Source organism: Bos grunniens, chromosome 1, assembly GCF_055505025.1.
Source record: "Bos grunniens cultivar Pamir isolate PY7600 chromosome 1, Bosgru_T2T1.0, whole genome shotgun sequence".
In the NCBI taxonomy this organism is placed as follows: Eukaryota; Metazoa; Chordata; class Mammalia; order Artiodactyla; family Bovidae; genus Bos; species Bos grunniens.
Window position 1 is genome coordinate 86,052,352 of NC_141165.1, and position 25,463 is coordinate 86,077,814.

A 25,463-nucleotide genomic window follows, 5' to 3' on the forward strand; every position below is an offset into this window, starting at 1 on the left:
AATCAGAAAGGAGTGTTTTCATTTGGTGGCAATGGTCGCAACATCAGGCCCATGTGTGGCAAAGCCAAAAAGGAAAAAGAGACAAGAGAGGAAGGGCTGTAGAGAATAACTGGGGCACTGATACAGAATAAAGGAAAAATAAAAAGAAACTTTGCCTCGAACTCTAATAAATACAGGGTTAGATAACATAACAAATCTTTAAATATGCATGGATAAGCTAGTTAAGATGAAAGGGATATTCCCATACAGTGCAAAGCGTGGTGAAACCAGGAACAAGAGAGTAAGCCATTTATCAAACCTGTTATCTGTTATTCTCCGTGGAATTCTGACTAAAGTTCTACTTTGATGGCTGTCACAGGGAACAGGTGATAAAACCCAGAGCTTGCCAAAACTGGAGTCCCTTCCACATAAGGCTAGGACCTAAAAGCTGTCATCTATATGAAATTAAATCAATATGTAGTAAATCCCTCTGCACAGAAGGGAACAAGGAAATCTCAGGTATCCAGAGCACAGTGATAACAACAAGAGTGCAAGGCAATGGGGAATCCCTAAAGAAATCCTAACAACAAAATGCACGTTTGTGGTCTGAAATCCACGAGCCCTATGGCAGTGCTGGTTTAGTCGCCAAGTCGTATCCAACTCTTGAGACCCCGTGGATTGAAGCCTGCCAGGCTCCTCTGTCCATGGGATTTTCCAGGCAAGAATACTGGAGTGGATTGCCATTTCCTTCTTCAAGGGATCTTCCCGACCCAGAAATCGAACCCGCGTCTCCTGCGTCGCAGGCAGATGAGACTTATGAGGTCCCCCCAAATTCCAAACAGGTTTAATTGAATGTGGCCATGTTGGCAGCACTCCCTGGTGAATGACAGAATCACATATAAATACAAAGCCTCTTTGGGAGGAAACAAGTTCAACACAGGTCTCAAAAAATACCCAAAAATCAAATTCTAAGGAAAAGGAGCAGCTCATAGGAAAATTCAGAACACAAACAACACACCATGACTGAGAACTAACCAAAACACACTGGTGAAACAGATGTGAAATAATCTGACACAGAATATGTGTAAGAAACTCAAATATAAAAGCAGGGGGGAAAAAAAGCAAATATGAAAAACAACCATACAGAACTTTCAGTAAAAATTAAAACTTACCATTTGAAGTAAAGAGCAGGGTGGACTCAGCAGAAGAGAGTTAGTGAAGTGGAAGATACATGTGAAGTTCCTAGACTGCAGTACAGAGAGACAAAGAGAGAGAAAATGTACAAGTAAAAGGAGTAGGCTAGATAACCTAAGATACATCTACTTCAAGTTCCAGAAGATGACAGAATGAATGAGGAACTCACTCACCAGATAAATTAGAGCTGAGAACTTTCTAGAGCAGATGAAGGACACAAATCTGTAAGTTTAAGAAACCTAATGAATCAAAAGCAGGATAAAATGTAATCTATGCACATCAAAGTTAAGACATCATAGTGAAATTAAGATCAAAAAGTTCTTAATATTGGTCAGAGGAGAAAAAAGGATAAACCTCACAGAAGTGGCAGTTGGACTTTCAGCTTACTTTTTGATACTAACAACGAAAGCAAGAGGACATTGGGATATCTTCAATATTCTCAATATGTTGAGAGGAAAAGATGCCAACAAAACAAAACTATCTTTCAAGAATAAGGTTAAAATAAATACATTATGAGAGACAGAAAATCTTCAAAAGATTGGAATCACTATATACTCTTAACCAAAATCAATTAAGTTTGAAATGAATAACAAAAAGATAACTAGAAGAAAACTTCATGAGTTTGAAAATTTAAAACACCTCTTAAAGACTTAGGGTTAAAAATAGATACAATGGCAATCAGAAAATACTAAGAATTGAATGAGAATGAAAAATCTGCAGGACTAGGATAAACAAAAGGTGGTGCAGGGAGAGTATTATTTAGCTTCAAAAAGAGGTGAAATTTGATACATGCTCTAACAAGTATGACCAAATGTATCACAACCTAATGTTGAAAACTGTGGGACTTCCTAGAACTGGATGTTCACATTGTGTCCAACAGACATCCATCACTGTTTCCCTCTAAAATTTAAAATATCCCACAGTGCCTTTAAGCTCAGTATGGTACTCCAGGATGCCTTGCACAGGTTGGGAACTGTGGGCCTAGAATCTTTACATAGAGGAAAAATGTACTAAAGACATGAAGACCTAAATACATTGTGAGATACTAATGGACATAAATTTAAAGAGTCAATAATGAACAAATGCCACATTTCTTCAAATTAATCTACAGATTCAAAGCAATCCTAATCAAAGTCCCAGAAGAGTTATGTGGAAAACTGGGCAGTTAATCCTAAAATCTACATCGAAGAGCAATAGCATAGCAAAGACATTCCTGAAGAATAACGATGTGGAAAGACTCTCCACGAAATGAAAGGTCTCGATTAAAAAAAAAAAAAAAAGGTGGGGGATCTTCTACCAGATACCATACCACTTATGCATCTTTTTAAATCTTTTTCTTTAGCCTTACAAGGTGTCTTATCCCAACAACCAGTTCTATACTAGGTGCGGCCAACTTTTTCATGCAGGTACAACATAACAACACCCCTCTTCATTCTGAGCTGCGCAATGCCATGGGATAGCACAGCACCCTCATATGTGCAACCTGGTAGTGCAAGGGAGTCAGCTGTGGAGTGAACCCATGACCAATGGTGGTGGCAACAGAGAGATCCCATCGACTTAGATCCTGTTCCTCATCCTGTTGGATGATCCTGTGAATGATTTTTATATAACTTCCTCAGGGACAATACAATGGAATTGAGTAGCCAGTTACACTGTCATTCTGGCTGCCACTCCCTGTGTGCTTCACTCCCCTTTTCCCACGTTTCCTAATGTAAAGAAAATGTAAACAAGTAGAGGAAAACAATAGAATGCGAAAGACTAGAGATCTCTGGAAGAAAACTGAAAAATACCAAGGGAACATTTCATGCAAACACAGGCAAAAAAAAGGACAGAAATGGCAAGGACCTAACAAAAGCAGAAGAGATTAAGAAGAGATGGCAAGAATACACAGAATTACACAAAAAAGGTCTTAATGACCTGGATAACCATGATGGTGTGGTCACTTACCTAGTCTGACATCCTGGAGTGTGAAGTCAAGAGGGACTTAGGAAGCATTATTAGAGCAAAGCTAGTGCAGGTGATGGAATTCCAGCCGAGCTATTTCGAATCTTAGAAGATGATGCTGTTAAAGTGCTGCACTCAATAAACTCAGCAGTGGTCACAGGACTGGAAAAGATCAGTTTTCATTCTAATCCCAAAGACGGGCAATGTCAAAAAATGTTCAAACTATTGGAAAACTGCACTCATTTCACATGCTAGCCAGGTAATGCTCAAAATCCTTCTAGGTAAGCTTCAACAGTACGTGAACTGAAAACTTCAGATGTACAAGCTAGATTTAGAAAAGGCAGAGTAACCAGAGATCAAATTGCTAACATCTGCTGGATCAAAGAAAAAGCAAGGGAATTTCAGAAAAACATCTACTTCTGCTTCACTGACTATGCTAAAGCCTTTGTTGTGGATCACAACAAACTGTGGAGGATTTTTAAAGGGATGGGAATACCAGACCACCTTACCTGCCTCCTGAGAAACCTGTATGCAGGCCAAGAAGCAACAGTTAAAACTGGACATGGAACAATGAACTGGTTCCAAATTGGGATAGCTGTACACTGTCACTCCCGCTTATTTAACTTCTATGCAGAGTACATCATGTGAAATGCCAGGCTGGATGAATTACAAGCTGGAATCAAGACTGCTGGGAGAAATATCAATAACCTCAGACATGCCTAAGATACCATCCTAATGGCAGAAAGCAAAGAGGAAACTAGAGAGCTTTTTGATGAAGGTGAAAGAGCAGAGTGAAAAAGCTGGCTGAAAATTCAACATTCCAAAAATGAAGATCATGGCATCTGGTCCCATCACTTCATGGCAAATAGATGGGGAAACAATGGAAACAGTGACAGACTATTTTCTTGGGCTCCAAAATCACTGTGGACATTGACTCTAGCCATGAAATTAAAAGATGCTTGCTCCTTGGAAGAAAAGCTATCACAAACTTATAGACAGCATTGTCATAACTGCAAAAGACTGAAAACAACCCTTTATTAGGCTGGGCCAGCCTATGCACTGGTAACAAACATTTCCCAAATCTCAATGGTTTAACACAACAAAAATTTACTTCTAGTGGACACCAAGCTTGAGGAAGTTCATCCTTCTCCTTAAGGTGATTTATAAATCTAGGCTGCTACCATCTTTAAGTTCCACTATCTTAGCAAGCAACCATCAAAATAAGACAGATTGAGGGTGCATATGGGCTCATAACAGTCTAAAGTCTACAAGTGACATGCCTTATTTCCCCACTCTGGTTCAATAAATTAAAGGATAATCCTCAGACTGAGGTCAGTATCCTGCCCAAAACTATGCTTTGCTAGGGTCTGCTAAGTCCTGCTTCTCCTTGCTTTCACCTGAATAGGAATTTGCTTTTAAAGTCATCTTCAAATTATTTATCTTTAGAACTTTTTTCCTTATCAACACACTGGGCTGTAAGCTTTGCTATCCAATATGGGTGGGCCATACTAGCCATATATGGCTATTTAAATATAAATGAATTTAAATGAAATAAAAATAAAATTGTCTCTCAGTCACACTAGCCATACTAGGCAGCACAGAAAGAAGAACATTTTCATCACTACAACAAGTTCAAATTAGACAGTTCTAAACTGTTCATACACAGTCAGAGGATGAGTGGTCAGAAATTTCTTAAGTCAGAAATGTCTAAGTCAAATGTTTTATCTAAAAGGTATAAAAACTAAACTTACACTAAACTTACACTAATATTTTAATTTTATCAAAAACAGGAACACAAACAATTTACTTTTGTATCAAGTCAGTTAAAAGACTAACAAGTCAATAGGCACTAGTCCGAATTTAGCAGTATAGCACAGTCCTCTGAAAACATGCCTAACATTATATATTCTAAGCATTCATGAGCCAGTTGTTGGTTAACACAGAAGAACTTTGCTTTCACTCTCTAGAATTACTAACTTTTAAAGTATAAATGCCAATAAATAGTGATATGGTATTATAAAATCTTTACCTTTCCGAATGTATATATGTAACTGAGTCATTCTGCTGTACACCTGAAACTAACACAACATTGTAAAACAACTATACCCCAATATAAAATAAAAGTTAAATTAAAAAGAAATAAAGTCCTTCTCTTTCGTGAGAATTCTGCAGTCTTTAGTATCTGGGGCAATTAACCCTCAAAGGTCAACAAAGGCAAGATTTGGTTTTCAATTTGTTTTCTCAGATTAAGTCTGCTAGAACTCTATTCCTAAGAGCAACATTCATATGAAAACCTTTGCTCAAAGAGGAGAAAAGCACAATGGACTTCTAAGATACATTTCATCAGTGTGATTACAACAGAAAATCTCTTCCTCATGGTCACTCAAAGAGCACAAATGTGATGTCCAGTAATTGTCTATTTGACAAACTTCTTAAAGAAGTTCCATAAATAAATCTTATATAAACACCAAAGATAGAAAGTTACTCAAAATGCTAGTTTATACAATTTTGCATTATTATAATCTTAAAGCCAACTTTTCTGTAAACAAAAATACAAAAGCAGCTGTAAGCACCATCACAGAAAGTTTTTCCTTCCTATTATATCCACCACCTAGCCATATTCTGTCAAAGAAAAAACACGCTGTGCTTTTCCCTCCTTTATTTATAGACTATAGGCAAAACTACTTGCCCATATTCTAATTTTTATAAAATTAACATGTACTGTTTTTCTAATGAGGAAAAACAGTAAGTCATTTTCAATTACAAAAAAACCCCCAAACCATACTCATGTTTTAAGAGCTCTTTCAAATAGTTGTTCTTCCTTAACTGTCAAAGTGTCCTTTGGTGGCTCAGAGGTTAAAGCGTCTGCCTGGATCCCTGGGTCAGGAAGATCCCCTGGAGAAGGAAACGGCAACCCACTCCAGTACTCTTGCCTGGAGAATTCCATGGAGGGAGGAGCCTGGTGGGCTACACCAAGGGGTCGCAAAGAGTCGGACACGACTGAGCGACTTTCACTAACTGTCAAAACTTGATACAACCTCTACTCCTTCTCTGAGCTCCTACTGCACTATTACCATTCCCATGCTGATTACTGCCATAGTGTCTTTCAGTTCCAAACTCATCCTTTTCACCTACTCCAAAAACAGGTCTGGGATCTTTAAGTGTTTTTCCTTGACCGGTTGGCATGATGCTAAGCTTAAACAGCAGAGGGCGCAGGAGAGACACTACAGGAGAAAAGTTTTGTTTTGCTTCCCGGTTCTGGTGCCCTTGCTTCACAAGCTCCTCCAGCACCAGGCTTCTACATGGCAAGGTGGCCAGCAGTATAGCAGCCAGAAGCTTCCTCACACTTTCTTCTTGGGAGGTTTTGGAGTGGAGTTAGCACCTCCAACAAACAACTTGCCCTAGTGTCCTAGGGAGCCAATGTCCAGCACATCCACCAGTACAGCACGTCATCACCTTCTCTGTCATCCAAAGGATCCACAAGCCATGCTCTCCCCAACAAGGCCTGCACCTCCCCCTTCTGGGGGAAGGAGGACTCTTCCCTAGGTTCTGAGATATCAGCCCTTGGGGTAGCAACTGCTCCTTACTTCTGTTATTCCTGAGTTCTCTGGAGTTCTATTTACTTCTTACTAGCTAACCCCTCTGAAGCAACACAGCAGCAGCAGCAGCAGCTAACCCCTCACTACTCTACTCTCCTGCCATTGTTACTATTCTTTCCATATTCAAATTACTGTCTCTCATCTCTCCCCTGACTGGACCCAGAGTGACAGATACAGTCCTATTCATTAATTTGATATTTACATACTTCCTTGACTGTCAGTTAAGTGACTTCTAACTCCTCTTCTTTCTACAAGATGATGAACTCCTGGCTACCAAGGAACACTTTTCACATTTCTCTGTATCAGACATTGTGCAACATAATGCTCTTTAATACAGAGGCAACAAGTAATGTTTAAAACTACACTTTGATTCATAAATGCTCTACACACCTTCACTAGTTCAAGGCCATTATAAACATTTTCTAGTAACTCGCTTTTTTTCATAATTTCCACCACTGAAAGTATAAATAATCTGGATAGCATAACCAGTGTTCCTAGACTGTAGGGTTTCAAAGTCAGGACCAGTGCATGGACTTAGACCTTCTAGACCTTGTTTAAGACAGGAGATAAAGAACTGCTCATGCTCACAGACTGTTCATGTCTACAGGATCATAAAGGGGCTGAGCATGAATACTATTTATTTTTGTATAAATGTGAGCAAGGAGGTAAAAAATTATGCTCAGAATAAGGATTACAGTTACAGCCAGGTGACTATTTACAAACAAATAAAATAAGTATGTTAAATAAGTATGTTGGGATTTCAGAGTCACACAGTTGGACACGTATGAGATTTTAGGGTAAGCTTCTCTGTGCTTCTGAACACCTAGCAGAAACCCCTTCATCAAGAACAATATCATCAACATTGATGGGACCTCCCATGAGAAAGACTGAGAGAGGAACAGAAGGCTACCTTGGTCCCAAACACAATTTGCCTTGTTATCTTTGGCTAAAACTGTACTCTCTGGGTTATCTTGATAAAATAACTAGCTTGTATAGAATCTGTATATAGTGTTTATCTTCATCAAGCCTCAAAACCAGCACTCTGCGGGATTAATTCAACAGCAAATTAGAATTGATAACAATATCTGGAAGTGAGAAAATACAAGAATCAAGCAATTGCCTTGAATTCAAACACGAAAAAAATTGAACAACTTTTCAAATATCTTTTAGTAGGTTAAAGCAGTACCTCTGGAAGAGTATTAGGTGGACTGGCTGTTTATTACCACTACTCAATGAAATACAAAAATTGAGAGCAAGTGTTTAGAAACTTGTAGAGCAATTTGGCAGAGTAATCTGCTCTTGACTCTAACAACAACAACAAATGGGGCTTGCATTTTGTCTGTTTTTCTTTCATTTTATGGTATATTACAAAAGTTATTAATCCATTACGGAAAGTTTCTAAGAACCACAGACCTAAAATACTCAATTCTAAACACAGAATGCTTTCTCAAAGGATCTGAAGATATACTAATGGCCAATAAGCACATGAAAAAATACTCAACATCATTAGTGATCAGAGAAATGCAAATTAAAACCACAATGAGATACCGTCTCACACATTAGGATGGCTAGAATCAAAAGACAAGGAAAAAGCAAGTTAGTGAGGATGGAGAGAAAATGGAATCCTCCAACACTGCTGGCAGGATTGCAAAATGGTGCAGCTGCTTTGTAAAACAATCTGATAGCTCCTCAAAAGGTTAAACATGGAGTTACTATATAACTCAGCAATTCCACTCCTACGTATACTCAAAAGAACTGAATTGGGAGTAATATTCAGCCACAAAAAGGAATGATGTACACATACATGCTGTAATAGGGATGAACCTTGAAAACTCAGTGCATAAAATGAAACTAGTCACAAAAGACCACACATTATGTGATTCTTCTATATATCCAGAATAGACAAACTTATAGACAGAAAATAGATTTGTGGTTGCCTGGGGTAAGAGAGTGCAGATTGGGGTAAAATCAGTGACTGTTACTGGGTGTAAGATTTCTCCTTGCAGTAATGCAAATTAGAGAGTGGCGATGGTTGTATAACCTTGTGAATATCACTAAAAAAATAAAAGCAATAAAAACCCATGGAGTCATACACCTTTTAAAGAGTGGATTTTATCATATACAAATTACATCTCATTTTTTAAAATTTAAGGGAAAAGAAAGAAACCACAGAGGGGCAAATGCAGATGGAGAAAGCAAGAAGGACAGAAGAATGGGCACAGGCAAAGATGGAAGGTTTGCCTCTGTTGAAGAAGATATTTTAAAGACTATGTGGTTGTCTCCAGGAGTATTTTGAGGGTAAGAGTTCTAAAATATGATCTGAAGGGCTGACACATCACTGGAAAAAATTACACAGCCTTTCAACGGGGCTTCCCTGACAGCTCAGTTGGTAAAAAATCGCCTCCAATGCAGGAGAGACCCCAGTTTGGGTCCTAGGTCAGGAAGATCCCCTTGAGAAGAGACAGGTTACCCACTCCAGTATTCTTGGGCTTCCCTTATAGCTTAGCTGGTAAAGAATCTGCCTGCAATGCAGGAGACCTGGGTTTGATCCCTGGGTTGGAAAGATCCCCTGGAGAAGGGAAAGGCTACCCACTCCAATATTCTGGCCTGGAGAATTCCATGAACTGTATAGTCCATGGGGTCACAAACAGTCAAACACACACACACACAAAAAAGAGTCAAACACAACTGAGCGACTTTCACCTTCAACAGGACTACTTTGAAGTTATACTTTTTGCTGTAATCAGGAAAATAATCACTTCTAAAACTTCACAGACATGTGTCCTACATTCTATGCTGCTGTTCTTCATATCTGGAAAAAAAGATGGTTGGCAGTTTTAAAAACTTAATTGCTTCGATTTATTCTGTTAGTAAAATTTTTATCCCGTGAGACAGAAAAATATGGGAGTAAAACATGTCTGGTTTACCATTTTTAAGAAATCAGCACTCTTGGAGGAAAACAATCTTTGAAAATCATTTGCTTTAGGATTTCATAACACTACTGAAACAACCTAATTCTCAAAACTATCTGTGCTTCCCAAAACAGCTTTAACACCAAGTCACTGCAGCTATAACCTAACCATTATTTACTGTCCCAAATCCACTCTCAGTCTCTCCCAGTCTGTTCGCTGCACAGAGAGCCACTTCAAAATACATAAACTTTGTAACTTCAGTCCTCTACTTTAAAGCCTTTCAGTAGGATACTTAAAAGGAAGCCTGCTAGTACATGCATGATCAAGCCTCTAATTTTCCAGACTCTGGAAACTTTAGACTTTAGGCTCTGTAGACTTTCCCTCTACAGGCTTTAAGTTTTGCCTGTTCTTTCTGTTTCTCTGACAGCCATCTCAGCCACATGGCCTTTCTGGGAAATTTTATGTTCAGTCATCCAGTTTCCCTAGAACTGATGAGTTATCCTGGGACGCAAGATTTTCAGTGCTAAACCCAGGAAAGCCCTGGGCAAACTGAGATCGAGTCCATCACCCTTCTTTCTATTCATCACCTCCACCTGTCCAACACCTGCTTTAAGTATTGGCCTAAAGGTCACTTTCCCAGGAAACCTTCTCTGATATCTCCGCACTCCCACGCCAGGCACATTAGTTCACTGCCTTAACATTCATCATAATGGATTTGTTATAAAACTGCCTACCTTAACTAGGTTATAAACTCCACAAGCATGGATCCAGTCAGTATTTTATTGACCATGACATCACTAATACCTAGCACTGTGTGCAGTTCATGTGTCTCAGAGATGAGTACTTGTTGAACGAAAAAAAATCAAACAATGAAAGGTGTATCTGAGGCTTTCTTGGTGACTCAGTGGTAAAGAATCTGCCTGCCAATGCAGGAGACATGGGTTCGATCCCTGGTCCAGGAAGATCCCACATGCCAAGGAGCAACTAACCCCATGTGCCACAACTACTAAGCCTGTGCTCTAGAACCCAGGAACTACATACGACTACTGAGCCCAGGCACCACAACTACTGAAGCCCAGGCACCCTAGAGACCGTGAACCACAGTAAGAAAAGCCACCATAATGAGAAGCCCATGCACCTCAATTAGAGAGTAGCTCCACTTGAGAAAAGCCCACACAGTAATGAAGATCTAGCACAACCAAAAAAAAAGAAAAAAAGAATGGTTTTTTTGAGATGGCATCAGAGCAAAGTAATCTTTGCAACCCCATGGACTGTAGCACACCAGGCCCCTCAGTCCAAGAAATTCTTGAGGCAAGAATACTCAAGTGGGTAGCCATTTCCTTCTCCAGGGGATCTTCCCAACCCAGGGATCAAACCCAGGTCTCCCGCACTGCAGGCAGATTCTTTACCATCTGAGCCACCAGGGAAGCCCAATCTAGAAAGCTAAGATAATTAAATGCTCCATTTATCTTGATATTCACAACTGATAAAATTCATCCAAGCTCACTTTATTCACCTCACCTTAACCACTATATATTCAAAATAAGACAGCAGGACACTAGTCTAAATTGTCATTACTCAATCTCTATTACAAGTTATTTCTCAGTTTACTACTAATCATATTCTTACCCAGAAGATGGAATTCTAGGCAACAGGAACAATAAGAATAATTTAGTTCATGAGACAGAAGGGCAGCAGCCAGTAGGGAGAAATAGGCCTGCTGAGTGGGGCCAGAAAGTCGCAGATGCTGGGCAATGGGGAACACTTGGAAATTCAGGAGGCTTGGTTTTAAGTGTTTTTTATTCTCATAACAAAAGTAGTACAAGGTCATTACAAAGAACCCAAACCAGAATAAAATTTAAAGAAAAACAGAATATCCATAATCACACTTCCCAGAAAGACCTATTACTTTTTTTACACTTCACACTAGAAACAGGAAAATGACATGGTTTCAAGCCTAAGTCACTGAAATACTTATTTTGTGAATTACAATGTGCCAGATGTCAGAAATAAAGATAACTAAGATCTAGTCTCAGTTTTGAACTCACCATCAGTGGGAAAGAATAACAAAGGACTACTCTGCAGTGAGATAAGAGCTGATGGGGTAAGTGGAATGTGATGGAAAAGAAGACTCAGAGCTCCTGTTTATATGATTAGGTAAAGTAATTAGTAATTAGGCAAAGAAATCAAAACTGGCTTTTGAAGGATGAGAAGAATTTACCAACCAAAAAAAGAGAGGAAGATCTCTGTAAAGAGAGGAAGCAGTGTGTTAAGGAAACTTTGTAATCTAAATGTGATCCTCTTTTCTTCTTCTTCCCCTGGGCCTTCACCCAATCACAAAACTAGAAAAGTGAAACTATGACCAAGCATGAAAGAAGTAAAAGAGTGAGACAAAAAGTGTTTCAAAACTGCCTATGAGGTAGTGAATGGGAAAGCAAGGAACAACAAATAAACATTGTTTAAAGCGTGTTCAACAGTGAGAAGTCTAGCTTTCCTCAAGTTTGGTCACAAGCCTCAATAACAATTCAAAATGAAAAAGGAGGGGAGGGACAATAAACACAGATCATCCTTGACTTAAGATATGTATGTTGAAAATATCATTAAGTTGAAAATGCATTTAATATAACTAAATCTATCAAAGAACATCATAGCCTAAGCCTACCTTAAACATGCTCTAAACACATCAGTTGAAAGCTGGGCAAATTCACCTAATATAAAGCCTATTTTATAACAATGTTGAATGTTTTCTGTAGTTCACTGAATATTTTTCTTAAAAGTGAAAAAGAGAATGGTTTTAAGGGTACAGAATAGTTGTGAAGTGTATGGTCATACCCCTGTGACTGCGTGGCTGACTGGGAGCTGCAGCTCACTCACTGCCTCTGCCCAGCACCACCAGAGTACTGAACCCTGTATTACTAGCCCAAAATTCAAAGTATGGTTTCTACTGAATGCATACCACTTTTACACCTAGTAAAGTCAAAAAAATCATAAGTAGGACAACTGGATGTGTATGAAAAGTGTTCAACTAGATATAAAAAAAATGCAAACTGGAACAAGATGCTATTTTCCTATAATCAGACCAAAAACTTATCAATCAAAGACTTTATACTGAAAAATAAAGGTCAACTGCAGGCTGATTATTTGATTCCTTACATGGTTGTCTAAGTTAAACAAAAACTGAAACCAGCTTCGTATAGTAAAAAGTAGTATCAAATCAGATAGCAGTAATCTATCCCAAATTTCCACGAAAACAATTTTATTTAGTCTTAAAAGGCTTTCCATTAGCTTTAAGGTCACACAATCTTAACTAAGATCCACGACCCATCCATGATACTTGTTTCATAAGAGAAAGTTAAGATATAAAGATAGCTTGCTCCTCTCTGCTCAGTTTAGCTCAGTTCAGTCGCTCAGTCGTGTCCGACTCTTTGCAACCCCATGAATTGCAGCACGCCAGGCCTCCCTGTCCATCACCAACTCCCGGAGTTTACTCAAACTCATGTCCATCGAGTCAGTGATGCCATCCAACCATCTCATCCTCTGTCGTCCCCTTCTCCTCCTGTCCCCAATCCCTCCCAGCATCAGAGTCTTTTCCAATGAGTATTCGCATCAGGTGGCCAAAGTACTGGAGTTTCAGCCTCAGCATCAGTCCTTCCAATGAACACCCAGGACTGATCTCCTTTAGAATGGACTGGTTAGACCTCCTTGCAGTCCAAGGGACTCTCAAGAGTCTTCTCCAACACCACAGTTCAAAAGCATCAATTCTTTGGCACTCAGCTTTCTTCACAGTCCAACTCTCACATCCATACATGACCACTGGAAAAACCACAGCCTTGACCAGATGTATCTTTGTTGGCAAAGTAATGTCTCTGCTTTTTAATATGCTATCTAGGTTGGTCATAACTTTCCTTTCAAGGAGTAAGCGTCTTTTAATTCCTCTCTGCTAGCCATCCTTTAATTTGGAGACCCAAAGTTTGCCTCAAAGAAACAAGTTAGTCACTCTTGTTAACTCATTTCTTGCTAAACAGAGGTGAGTTCTGTGGCAGCTAGAGTTCCTTATCATTTCTTCTAATCTTTCTATATACATTTAGGAGACTGCCATGCAAGTTCCTGAAAACGAGTAACTTTCTATGTGTCTCTATGGATATAAAGTTCAGGTGGAACTGTAAAATGGCAAAAAAACCCTGGATTCCTACACGGTTTCCTGAGAGGTGTATTTACACAAGCGAAGTGTTGTGTTGTGGGTACAAGATTAGAATCAGTAAGACCATTAAAAGAAGCACAGGCTAGAAATCAAGGTAGGGTAAGACCGTACCATCCTAGCCCAGAACTACCCTATTAGATGAATGCCAATTAATCACTGGGACTCAGGCTAGGAGCTGTGTGTATTTATCCTTCAGCAACACACCTAAGAAGAGGTTTCAACCAGAACCCTAGCCAACTGTAGAGGCAAGGACAATCAATCCCACAAACGTTTCCAATAAATGAGTATCAGGTAATAGATAGCAGTTACCTTTATTCAAAGATGAATAAGCAGGGGACTTCCCTGGTGGTCCAGTGGCTAAGGCTCCACACTGCTTCCAGGCACAGGGGTTTAATCCCCTGGTCTGGGAACTAGATCCCAGATGCATAAACTAAGACCCAGCAGAGCCAAATAAATAAGCTGTTTATTGTTTACTTGCTCAGTTGTGTCTGACTCTTCTTGTGACCCCATGGACTGGAGCTGGCCACACTCCTCTGTCCATGCAATTTCCCAGGCAAGAATACTAGAATGGGTTGCCATTTCCTTCTCCATGGGATCTTCCTGACCAAGGGATCGAACCTGCATATCCTACAATGGCAGGTGGATTCTTTACCACTGAGCCACCTGGGAAACCTAATAAATAAGTAAATAAAAATAAATATTTAAAAAAGAAAAAGGATGAATAAGCAGGAAAAAAAATCCAACAATGATCCCAACAATAATGCAGCACAAGAAACGGAAAAAATTACTTTTCATAAAAGTAGAATCTAACTTAGGTGAATTAATTCAGGACACAGAATTAAGTTCTAAACACTGTTTGGCAAACTCCATGAAACAGGCATATATAAAGAGAAAAGACCAAGATGAAATGAGGGTAATTTAAGCAAAAAAAAAGGAATGGGGTAAATTTTTAAAAGATGCAATGAAACTATATTTTAATAGCAGAAATAAAGCCGACACTGGAGGTGATAAAGGAAAATCAAATGAGTGGTAAAGACAAACATTTGAGAAGCTCACACAAAAGACAGAAATGATAAGCTAACCTAATGACTACAAGTGTTTCCAAGGAAGAAAACAGAACTAAAAGTAACCAAAAATATTTCTGGAAATGAAGAAATAAAGAATGAAGCTTCAGGTACGTTCTGTGCTTAGTCATTCAGTCCTGTCCAGCTCTTTGTGACCCCATGGACTGTAGCCTGCCAGGCTATTCTGTCCATGGGGACTCTCCAGGCAAGAACACTGGAGTGGGTTGCCATGCCCTCCTCCAGGGAATGTTCCCAACCCAGGGATTGAACCCAGGTCTCCTGCATTGCAGGTGGATTCTTTACCATCTGAGCCACCAGGGAAGCCGAAGAATACTGGAACGGTTAGCCTATCCCTTCTCCAGGGGATCTTCCCAACCCAGGAATTGAACCAGGGTCTCCTGAATTGCAGGCGGATTCTTTACCAGCTGAGCTACCAAGGAAGCCCCATAAACACTATAAGAAGGATGAACTTTGAAAACATGCTACATGAAATAAGCAGACACAAAAGGACAAATACTGTATGATTCTACTTATATGAATCATCTGGAAATGGCAAAATCATAGGAGAAAGTAGATTAGACACAGTCACGAGGGGTTGTGGATATAGAGGAATAGAGGGTCAGCATTTAATGAGCACAAAGATTCAGTTAGCAAAGATGAAAAATTCTGGAGATGGATGGCAATGATGGTTGTACAATGTAAGTGTACTTAATGCCAAAGAACTGCATACGGTTAAGTCTGAACAGTTTGGGGTTGAGGGCACAACCCTCCACACAGTAAAAAATCTGAGTATAACCCACAGTCCAGCTCTCCATAATATGGTTTCTCCAAATCCAAAGTTCCTCTGTATCTGTGGTTCTGCATCCTAGGATTCAACCAACCTTGAATAGTGCTGTACTATGGTATTTACTATTGAGAAAAACAAACAAACAAACCAGGCATAAGTGGACCTGGGCAATTCAAACTCATGTTGTTTAATAGATAACTTCACCTAAAATTGGTTAAGATAACTTTACATTATGTATATTTCACAAAAATGTAGAAGCAGTAGCAATGAGCCATTAAAAAATAGAAAGCATTAAAAAATAACAGAAACACACTCAACAAAATTGTAACAATACACATATATGTTTTCAGTATTCATTTTAGATTAAAACAAAACTAAACTATTTTAGTAGTTCAGTAGTTACAATTTAAAAGAGCTACAATTAAAAGTGGCATGGAAAGAAAAAGTTGGCTAATAATTTACTAAACAAAGAACAGGACTGATATGAATTTAAGTAAAATAAAAGACTCAGATTAAATATGACAAATTTTTATTGATTAGGTGGAATGCAGACCTTAAGCAGTACAGAACTCAAACATCCATCAATAATATTATACCAAAAACAAAAAAATCATCAGGGTTGCGATAACAAGACAAGCCAGAGTAGGGGAAAATATTTGCAAAAGAAGCATCTGAAATAAAGACGCTCAGCCTCATACTTCATTAGGGAATTGCAAACTGCAACAATAAGATAGCACTACACATCTATTTAAATGGTTAAAATCAAAAACATGAATAACATTAAATGCTGAAGAGGATTTGAGCAGCAGGAACTCTCATTCACTGCTGCTGGGAAAGCAAAATGGTTCAGTCACTTTGAAAGACAGTTTTAGCAGATTCTTAGGAAACTAAATACATTCTTACCGTACAATACAGTGATCGTTTTCCTTGCTATTTACTCTAATCAGCTGAAAACTTATACCCATGCAAAACCCAAACATGGATGTTTATATAGCGGCTTTACTCATGGCTGCCAAAGGTGGAAGCAACCAAGATGTCCTTCAGTAGGTAAGTGGACAGACAAACTGTGGTACATTCCAACAATGGAGCACTATTCAGCACAAAAAAGCAATGAGCTGTTAAGCCATAAAAAAATAACGAATGACACTCAAATGCATATTGCTAAGTGAAAGAAGCTGAAAAGGTTACATATTGTATAATCCAACTGTATGACATTCTGGAAAAGGCAAGACCGTGGAGACAGTTAAAGCATCAGTAGTTGACAAGGATTAGCGAAAAAAGAGGGACAAATAAGAGGAGCACAGGGAATTTTAGGAGCTGAGAAACTATTCTGGATGATACTGTAATGGTGGATACGTGGCATTTATCCACCACTTGTCAATACCCAATACTCATTATATTAATCATCAAAAGTGAATCCTAATATAAATTATGAGCTTTGACTGATAGTGATGTACAGTGGTTCATCAATTGTAACAAACATACCACATAATGTATAATGATAGTTGGGGAAGCTAAGGGAGAAGGTAGATCAGGGTATATGAGAGCTCTCTGTACTTTTTTGCTCAATTTTTTTTGTGAATCTAAAATGGTATAAAATGAAGTCTATTAATTTTTTAAAAATAAAAATCATTAAAAAACTGGGCACCCTTTACTCAACACATTCTTACTGTATACATACTTGTTCTAAGTTCTGAACAGGATAATAGCAAAGAAATAAACAAGTAAATGAAAAAATACATTCAGGTGGAAGTGCTATAAAGAAAAACACAAAGGGACAAAAAGTTAGATACCGAGCAGGGGCAGGGGAGGCTGTATTAGATGGCTGATCAGGTAAGGCTCCTTTAAAGCAGTGACATATGAAAGGAAGACAGTATTCAGGCAGAAAAAACAAACATAAAGGCCTCAATATAAGTGAGCATAAGCTTTTCAGAAACAATGACAGATTAAGATGAAAAAATAAAGGCTAAGTCTTATAGTTATAAAAACTATTAATAAGGAGTAAGACAATTTGAATAAAGATTGACAGATACATGTGTGTATATAAACTGTATGTGCAAATAGAAAATGTTCTTTTTAAGTTTTCAAAGATCATTTAGAAAATTGGATTATGCTTTAAGTCACAAAGAAACCCTCAATAAACTCAAAAATATTTTAAAAAACCATAGTCACTGACAATGAAAGAATGTAAGAGTGAACAGAACTGTACCAAGTACCTCCTGAGTCAAAGAGGTAATCAAATTAGAACTACCAACTATTTGGAAAGCAATGAAATCAAGAAAATCATTCAGAGGCATTTTAGAATGCAAAGTTGTACTCAGAGGCAAATTAAGAGCATTAAATGTTCTCATTAAATAAAAAAGAGAGAGAACTAAGAATTTACTAAGTTAGAAAAAGTATAACAACAACAAAAAGCAGGAACAAAATAAAAAGCAGAAGTTAGAAAATCAGGACACAGAAAATTAACAGAATGAATCTCAAAGTTTCTTATTAAAAAATTACTAAGAAAACATTTGGCAAATCAAATTAAGAAAAATAACAAAATCACTAATAAATGATGGAAATGAACACCAGATTTTAATTATAAAATTTTACATATACCCATATAATAAATTTGAATATCTTAAAAAATATTAGATACAAATTTATCAAAGCTGATGCATGAGAGTAAGGATTTCTCCATAGACTACAAAAGTTACCATATGGACTGTGTATTCTTATTAAATTAAAAATTCCTATGAGATTCTTTCTACTCTTTCAATAAATTCTGTACACTTGACTAACAAGTCTGGTTCCTCATAATATAGGTCTTTGAGTATCTTGGGAATGTTATTAGCAAATTTATTTACATACTTTTGTAAGTAGTAAAAGAAAAACCTTACCATCACCTAAGTGTTATAAAAACATTTGATAAAATTCAGAAGATAATTCTTTTTTATAAAGAAGTAAATAAATAATAAGGAATTTTAATCTAAAACCAACAGCTGTAGTCATCCTTAACTGTAAAAATACCAGAGACATTCCAAGACAATTATCACCTCTCTTATTTAACTGTGTCTTGGAGATTCTCATCAATGTAATAAAGAGCTAAAATAAAAATAAATATTATAACTACTGGAAATAAAGCGAAAGTTACTATTATTTTTAGGTAAGACAAGGAACCTGGAAAAAAAAAGTAAAATTTTACTGAAATTCAGAAAGATAAGAAAAATTATCATGAACCCAAAAATCTAGTTATTTCTACAGGTACCAACTACTGGGTGTAAGATAGGCTCAAGGATGTTTCATGCAACACACAGAATGTAGCGAATGTTTTATAAGAACTGAATGGAAACCAACTTTTAAAATAGTGTAAAAAAATTTTTAAAGAGAACTTACTAAAAAAAGAAAATCTAGTTACTTCTGTATATTTATCAGAAATAATAAACTAAACCAAATCCACAAAAACTATAAGTTAAACAAGAAATGCATATTAAACTAATTTATGTGCCTAGCAATAAACAAATTTAAGCAAATTTAATAATTTCATTAAGAATGATGGTTGTTTCAAGGACAACAGCAACAAAATGAGATTCACAAAGCTAGTGATAATACACATCAAACATTTCTGAAGCGTAACTTAATACTTTTAAATGTTTATATGCTTTTATTCAGTAATTCCATTTCTAAGAAAATATTCTAAATAATCAGGAAAAAATAAAAAGACATTCACTATAGAATTATTTGTATAAAATACTGGAAAAAAATTACACATTGGCCAATAGGAAAATAGTGAAACTAAGGCACAGCTGTACAATAGAACGTTAGGCAACATTAAAAAATCATTTTTAAAAAGAATTTTTAAGGAGAACAGAAGGAAACTGTCAAGATTTAATGTTAAGTTTAAAAAAAGTCAAGATATCAAATTCCACAAAATATGACTCCAAAATTTCAGAAAAGTAAATTATGTACACATACAAAATATAAAGAAATATCAAAATACTGTATTAACAGCAGTCATTCATAGGCAATGTTCGTTTTAAAAAAAAAAAAAAAAAACTTTATTCTTTTCAAATATTCAATAGGGAAGGTGAAAAAGTTCAGAAAGAATTTGCAACAGATACTCTATCAAACACCTGACTATATTTTTACTATTATATCTGCCAATGTAACTTTTTATTCTTTAATAACCTGATCTTTAGAGAAACTGAAATTGTGTCTACAAGTTTTACTCCAACTCTTGTTGTTCATGTGGTTATTATGTAACATTTTTGCTTTATAAACCAAATCTCAAAATTAAAAAGCATAGGAATTAATTTTTTTTTAATTTTTGGGCACACCATGCGGCTTTTGAGATCTTAGTTCCCCAACCAGGGGAAACACAAAGGAAACACAGAGTCCTGATCACTGGATTGCAAGGGAATCTGAGAATAGGAATTAATTTTTTAAAAGCTGAGATTATACCTTAAAATGCACCTATGAAATAAGGATTAAAATAAAACCTCTATTTTCCCAGAACTTACTAAATATTCACATGAAAAAATACTATCTACAAGATAATGATGTGATCAGAAACATGTTAGGAAGAACTCAGTAACGTAGGTTAAAAGAGCCCTGAACGTATATGTATATATGTGCTGTGCTAAGTCGCTTCAGTTGTCTCTGACTCTGCACAACCCTATATGGACTACAGCCCGCCAGGCTCCTCTGTCCATGGGATTCTCCAGGCAAGAATACTGGAGTGGGTTTCTGCATGACCCAATATGGACTGCAGCCCGCCAGGCTCCTTTGTCCATTGGATTCTCCAGGGAAGAATACGGGAGTAGGTTGTCATGCCCTCCTCCAGGGGATGTTCCCAACCCAGGGATCCACCAGAGTCTGTTACCTCTAACCTGCACTGGAGGCGGGTTCTTTACCATTACGACACATGGGAAGCCCGTATGTATATATGTGTTTCAATTTTAACCAAAACTAGAGTTCTTTGCACCTCCTTTTTGATTAGTTTCAATTGACAAAAATTGAGATATAACTCTCATTTCCAAATGAATAACTCATCCTTTCAGCACACTCCAAAGAAAGATTATGGATCAATGTGTTAAGAAAACATATAAAACCAATAAGAATATCTAAATCATACCGAAAATCAGGGAAGACTCCCAGAGAAAGCTATACTCAAAAGCTGAAATTTGAAAGCTGAGGATGAATTAGGTAGATGCCAAGAACCAGGAGCCAAAAGAGGGCATTTCCCCCTCCTTTTCAAATGTGATGCTTACAATAAAACTATTAAAATATTCCTCTCTGAATCCCTATCAATGTGACAAATTTTTACACCAACCTCAAAGTCCTGAAATATTTTCATACCTATATTTTATTTCAGTAGCCAAACTCTTACCCCACTTTGCACCAAAAAAATAATCCTGAAGTACTAAGATTTAAATATAATTATTAAAGTACCAGAAGAAAATATAGAAGATTGTTTTTTGATAAAGGTAAAATGGAAAAGATACTCTTAAACAAAGGATTAGTATGTACTATGTGTAAAGAGCTTCTGCAATTCAGTAAAGAAGTATAGATCAGTATAACCTTTTAGGAAGGCAATTTGGCATCTATTAAAACTTAAAATGCACACTTAATAATCCTTTTTATGGAAATACTTCTATACATATGTATGTGCACAAAGATATAAGTAAGTTCACTAAAGCTCCACTTTTAGTTGCCCGAAAGTAGAAGTAACAAATAACCATAAATAATTAAGTAAAGTACAAGAAAAGAATAGAATATTGCATGACTATTAAAAACATGAGGTATAACAAGTACTGAGATGGAAAAAGAATTTATAATAATTAGATTTTTTATTAAAAAAATCAAGGTAAGATTACACACACACTGTGTTTATTTCTAATTGCATAAAGAAAACAAAATTGCTAACAGTGGGTACCTGTAAGAAATGCGACTAGGAAGTAAGGGAAGTAATTTTCACTTTTTACTCTAAATAACTGACTTGCTTGAATCTTTTGTGATAAGCATGAACTGACTACCTTTGAAATTTAATTTTAAAATAAGGGGGAAAAAACTCACTATTCTAATCTGTTATAACTATGGTTATCTCTGAGGGCTAAGTGATTTTTGTATAGTAATTTTTGTCCTGTTTCTTAATAGTTTACACTACTTTCTAAATTTTCTATGAGAAATATGACTATTTTAAAATCTGAGAAATATGTATTAAAAAAACCTGTATTTGATTTCATTGATGAAATTTTTTTTTTCCCCTGAAAAGTAACTTTTAACAGTTATGGTCTCAAAAACATGGTCCTGAGATTCCAACCACTTTCAGAAAGCAGTCTTAAATCTAAGTTTCTAGGTATAACATTTGTTGCAGAAGCAACTAAATATAAAACCTATTTTAGAATAGAATATTAATTAACATTTATTAATCATGTAAGCACAGCATTTGCTAAGTAATTTTCCCTGTATTATCTCATTTGCTCCAAATAGCCTTATGAAATTTGTATTATACTGTTATTATTATTAATCCTCATCTTACAGATTGAAAAAATCAAGTCTGAAAAGAATATGTATCTTGTCCAGAGTCAAGTGCAAGAGCTAGGATTCAAACCCAGGTCTCCAGCTCCTAACCACTTCTGATACCTGGAATGACAAGTACTAATGTATCTTAGAGACAATAGGCTAGACCTCTGAAATGTGGCCTGAATATTCAGACTTAACTATTCTTACTCAGGTTAGTGATCCTAAAAGGAAGAAGTGGTGACACTCAATTCTTATCACAGAAGAAAATAGTATTTTTCAAGGCAACAGGGGCTATTTTTTTTTCTTCTTTTTTTTTTTTTTTTTGCATCTCTTTCTGCTTCTACCAAGGTACAAGAAGGATACAAAGGACAACTCAGATTTGCCAGTAACTTAACATCCTCCTTGATTAGTCTGGAATTAGCCCTGTAACTAACTGCAAGAGCTTTTAAAAACAAATTGATCAGAATCCCAAAGCCTTAAAGACTTGAAAACAAGGTACAGTTTCACATTTTAATCAAAAGTAGAAAATTCAGAAAGCCAAAAGAAATGTTATATTCAAATACTAGAATAATCAATATAGACAGATTAAACATAGGAAGAATTTAACAATATATATCTATTTTATCCCAAGCTATTTGAACAAGGTCTCTCTCTTTTTAAAAAAGAATAGAGAACCTCGCTGGTGGTCCAAGGGTAAAGAATCCACCTGCCAAGGCAGGGGACACAGGTTCCATCCTGGTCCAGGAAGATTCCACGTGCCTCAGGGTAACTAAGCAGGCAAGCCACAACTACTGAAGCCCCCATGCTCAACAAGAGAAGCCATCTCAATGAGAGGCGTGCGTACCTCAACTAGAGAGTGGCCCCCATTCACTGAACTAGAGAAAGCCCAACTGCAGTAATGAAGACCCGGCATAGCCAAAAAAAAATTAAAAAAAAAAAAAAAGAATAACTGAATGTTTATCCCAGCTACCTGAACAAGTTCCAAGTTTTCTCTTAAAAAAATTATAATTGAAAAGATACATACACCACTGCTAACCATGTCTGCTTGGAAATCTGCCCATCAAAAAGGCTAGAGAATCATAGGAACCCCTATTCATTTGTTCAGTAGATAGACTACAATTACAGACTTTATGAATTTGGGTTTGCAAGGTTAACATTTAATGTCAAAAGTCCAGAAGAATAATTCTGAATAATTGTAAACTGGAATCAGGGCCCTAAGAGAAGCAGAATACCCAGAACTCTTCCTCAGTAAAAGTATCAGATTATAGAAATCACTGGCAGAGAAACTGACATCAACACATCTACTTGCACACTCCAACATTTCTAGACCTTAACCCCTTAGGCCAAGAAGACCTCTCAATGAATTAAGGACAACTGACGCTACCAAAATGACAGTCCTGAAAATACACTGAATTTAGGTCAACCTCTTCCACCAAAACCTGAAAGTGGGTTTAAGATCTACATATGTTACAGGTCAGAAACATTTTAAGGTTCATTTTTCATAATGTAAGTCTGTGTTTCTGGCTAGTTAAAACAACAAAGATTTAAAAACTAAGGATTTAAGAGTTGCCTTAATACCCTTAAGAGGAGAACATGAACAAACGTTTCACTTAGATATATATTTTTTCATAGATACAAAATATATAGAAGGGATTATGAGTGTGATTTACAAAAGCCACAGAGCTCTTGGAAAAGTTGACAAGTTCTAACCTGCTTTTAAAATTACCATTCGCTGTCTTCATCCCAATCTAACTTTACTTAATGTTATTCTTTTAATAACCGTGCAACAACAAAACCCCCAGAGCAAATTCTTCTACATTTCAATATCCTGCCTACTTGCAAGAGCGGAAGAGTCAAACAGAGCAGGGGAAAAAACGTGACGTGAACAACCTTGATCCAAAACACAGCTCGTGGGAGTCTAATTTTAGGCCTAACCATTTTGATTGTCTTTTCACAGAGGTTGAAAAAGAAAACAAAAAAAGATTACTTGTAAAATAAATGAGATTACTAAACCAATAGGAGTTGGCATTATTTATCAAGGAGGAAAGAAATCACGTTCGCACTGCCCAGAGTATTCCCATTAAAGATAAGATACGGGGCCGGTAGTACAACCCTACAACAACTGACGACAACGGCAATTGCTTTCCACTCTTCAGCTCTTGGATGACTCTATCTTTAAAGAATGAGTCAAAAGGTTGAGCGCACTGAGGAACATTCGACAACGTTTTGTGTGTATGTGTTGTTTTAAAGAAAGCTAAACATGGTGAAAGCCAACCTTCAGCTAAGTTACCTGAAGAAGCAAATATTCACCTCCTGGCGGAGGATCAAAAGGAATCACGAAAAGACCCGAAAGTTCTGTTTTTAAACGGAGGCTCTCAAACCCTCGGAAAACTATTCGTTTTCTACTGATGCGGAATATGGAAGAGATCACAGATTGCAGTTTAGAAAAGAATGAAGCGGCTCTAGACAATGTGCCTCGGCAAAGAAACTGGGATGACCAGAGAGATAAGGAGGAGCTGGGACTCGGTAAGAAACGAAAAAATCAAGGAATAAAACCCGAAACGTTTCGTCGAACACTAAAGTAAATGAAGAAAAGGCCGCTGAAACGCGAGGGAAGGGAGATCTACAGAGGGCAGAGACGGTGGCGCGACAGGGTTCAGGGCAGGGCCGGGTCCAGGAAGAGTTAGATCTCACCAGCCCAGCAAGCTTCCCATTTCAGGCTAGAGCCGGAGAAGAAAACAGCCCGAGGGCGCAGACAATGAGCCACCGCCCCAAGAGTTGCGGCTCCAGGCACGCAGGTGGCGGCTTCCCGGGCCCGCGCAGGGCAGGTCAGCTGCCCCGGGCCGCTCACGCCGGCCAGGCCGCGTAGAAGCGAGGAGGAATGAGAACGACGGCCCGCGTCCCGGCCTGTCTGCAGACTTACCCTAGGCGAGGAAAGGTCCCCGCCCCAGCGAGGAGCCTCCGGCCGAGCTCCCGGCGGGCTCCGGAGCCGCCCAGAGCAAGCGCGCGACGCGGGGCGGGGAGGGGAGGGAAGGGGAAGCGGGGCGGGAAGAGGAGCCGCGCTGGAGCGCAGCCGCTGCTACTGCTAGGCCAGGCGGCAGCCGAGCCCCGCGGGCGCCGGGAGGGGAGGGCAGGGAGCCTTCGGCAATGGCGACGGCCCAGGCCAGAGGGGAAGCGGAACAACCACCGCCGCTGCGCGTGGCCACAACCCTGGGGGAGGGCGACGGCGGGGAGCGGAGAGGGGCGGGACCGAAGCCCGAGCTCCACTGGGCGGAG

At 37.9% G+C, this 25,463-nt stretch overlaps 1 protein-coding gene across 3 annotated transcripts in view; it reads right to left on the reverse strand.

Annotated features, from left to right (window-relative positions):
* The window catches only part of PAK2 (p21 (RAC1) activated kinase 2), a 99,577-nt gene that overhangs the window by 65,542 nt on the left and 8,572 nt on the right, over positions 1-25,463 (reverse strand). Inside the window, exon 1 of one of the 3 annotated variants that reach the window (XM_086400456.1) lies at positions 25,111-25,409. The exons of 1 other annotated variant lie outside the window; for it this stretch is intronic. The gene's annotated coding sequence lies outside the window, so the exon portion shown is untranslated. Of the gene's footprint in view, positions 1-24,881; positions 25,410-25,463 lie in introns of those variants that run through there. One more of the 3 variants, XM_086400465.1, reaches the window with a different exon arrangement.